This window comes from Penaeus vannamei, chromosome 15 (genome assembly GCF_042767895.1).
Source record: "Penaeus vannamei isolate JL-2024 chromosome 15, ASM4276789v1, whole genome shotgun sequence".
Classification (NCBI taxonomy): Eukaryota; Metazoa; Arthropoda; class Malacostraca; order Decapoda; family Penaeidae; genus Penaeus; species Penaeus vannamei.
This window is the reverse complement of record NC_091563.1, coordinates 43560138-43562637: the sequence shown is the minus strand read 5'-3', so window position 1 is coordinate 43562637 and position 2500 is coordinate 43560138.

Genomic DNA, 2500 nt, shown 5'->3' with positions numbered 1-2500 from the left:
CCCTTCTTTTCCTTCCCTGATTCCTCCCCCTTGTCGTGCCCAGCCAGTGATACCACATATTTTACCCCATCACACTCAACCTCATTGAGTGCGGCCCTCTCACTCCCTTCCCTCCTCCCTCCCTCCCTCCCTCCCGCCCGTCTTCTCGGGAAAGAAGAAAGAAAGAAAGAAAGAAGAAAGAAAGGAAAGAAGAGGAAACAAGTGGAGACAAAACATTACTTGTCTTAACTTCTTGAGTGTATAAAGGGAAATATCGAGCGATTAGGGAGATATCTCAGATCGAGAAATTTAAAAAGATAAAGACAATATATATATATATATATATATATATATATATATATATATATATATATATATATATGTATATATATATGTATATGTATATATATGTATATGTATATGTATGTATATGTATATGTATATGTATTTATATGTATGTATATATATATATATATATATATATATATATATATATATATATATATATATATATATATATATATATATATATATATATATATGTTTGTGTGTGTGTGTGTGTGTATACATTTGTATATATGTATGTATGTATGTATGTACGTATTTATGTATGTATGTATGTATGAATGCATATATAATGTGTTCTGTGTTTGTATGTGTGTGTGCGCATGCATCATGCACAATACATAGACCCATCCACATACATAGAAATCGAACACAACTCTTAAGCAATCAAAGGAAGCACAAAGGATGAGTGAAAAAGGGCGAGTGAGTGAGTGAGGGAGGGAAGGACGGAGGGAGGGAGGGAGAGACTGAGGGAGGGAGGGAGAGACTGAGGGAGGGAGGGTGGGAGGGAAAGGGGAGAGGGAGGGAGGGAGGACTGAGGGAGGGTGGGAGGGAGGGAGGACGAGGGAGGGGCGGAGGGAGGGAGGAAGAAGACCTGAGGAGGGAGGGAGGGAGGGGCGAAGGAGGAAAAGACGAGAGAGTGCCGAGATCAACAGCGAACGATCATCAGTCGAGAGGCAAGCGCATCAAACATTCATAGGTACACACGGACATTTGCCGCCCGTTGGGTAATGCGTCGATACATCGCCTGTGTGTGTGCGTGTGTGTGTGACGGGAAGGTGGGTGGGTGGGCGTGGAAGCCCCCTGGGTCTACCCCCTCGCCCCTCCCATCTATCTATATGTCTATCTGAATATCTATCTATCCTCTTGCGTGTATTTATATGCTTTATCTATTTTTTCCTGTTTCCTTGATCTCTTCGTCCTTCAAACTCCTTCACCAAAAGCTATCTTTATATTCTGCCTCTTCCACTTTTTTTTTCTCTTCTTTCGTTCTTTTCTTCTTCTCGTCCTTCAGGCATTCTCCAATTCTCCAACTACTTTCCTCTAACCATCCGGACCACAACAGGTCGAGAGAAAACGTCAATGATCATTTTTTTTCTACCAAATGTACACACAGATACGTGACTTACAGCTTACAGGAAAGACGAAAAAAATGAATTAGTTCGTCTCTAGAGAGGCTGAGTCCATGTCCTGGGTTCTTCGGCTGCCACCATGACCGCCTCGGGCACTAAGAAAGTAAGTCACGGGCTCAGGGAAAATAAGTCACGGGCTCAGGGAAAATAAGTCAAAGGCTCAAGGAAGATAAGTCACAAGGCAAAAGGAAAATAAGTCACGGGCTCAGGGAAAATAAGTCACGGGCTCAGGGAAGATAAGTCACGGGGCACAGGCAAAAATAAGTCACGGGCTCAGGGAAAATAAGTCACGGGCTCAGGGAAAATAAGTCACGAGGAGGCATTCCTGTCATTTTCGTTTTTCTTGTTTGTGCTTTTTTGTCACGGGGCGAAGAGACTTGTTTGAGTAAACCTTTAGTTATTGTTCCAATTATAAGTGGTATTGGTAGTGTTGTCATTGTTATTCTTAAGGCACTATTGCTTGTTGTTTTTAATATGCAAAGGACAAGCGAACGGCGAGAGAGAGAGAGAGAGAGGAGAGGAGAGGAGTGAGAGAGAGAGAGAGAGAGAGAGAGAGAGAGAGAGAGAGAGAGAGAGAGAGAGAGAGAGAGAGAGAGAGAGCAGAGTAAGAACATTAGCAGGCCGTGTCCCTGAGGGAGTTGAGCCAAAGTGGTTTCTTCTCCCTCACTTACCCCCCCCACCCCTTCCTTTCTCCATCACCCCTCTCCTCCTCCCCCCCCCCACCCCTCTCCCTCCCAAACCTTATCGCGTTCCGAGAAATTCTAAGCTTTCATTTTATGTTTCTTTGAGGTGGATTATTTTACGTTGTTTGCTCGGACTGTCTGCTCGGAGGAGTGGACGCGGGGGGAGTGGGCGGGGGGAGTGGGCGGGGGAGTGGGCGGGGGGAGTGGGCGGGGTCTGGGAGGGGACTCTGGGACCGACGAAGGAAAGCGTGGACAGGATGGAATGCCCTTCATTGTATGTGTGTGTGTGGATACAAACACAAACATATATATGTATATATATATGTATATGTATGTATTTATGTATGTATGTATGTATCT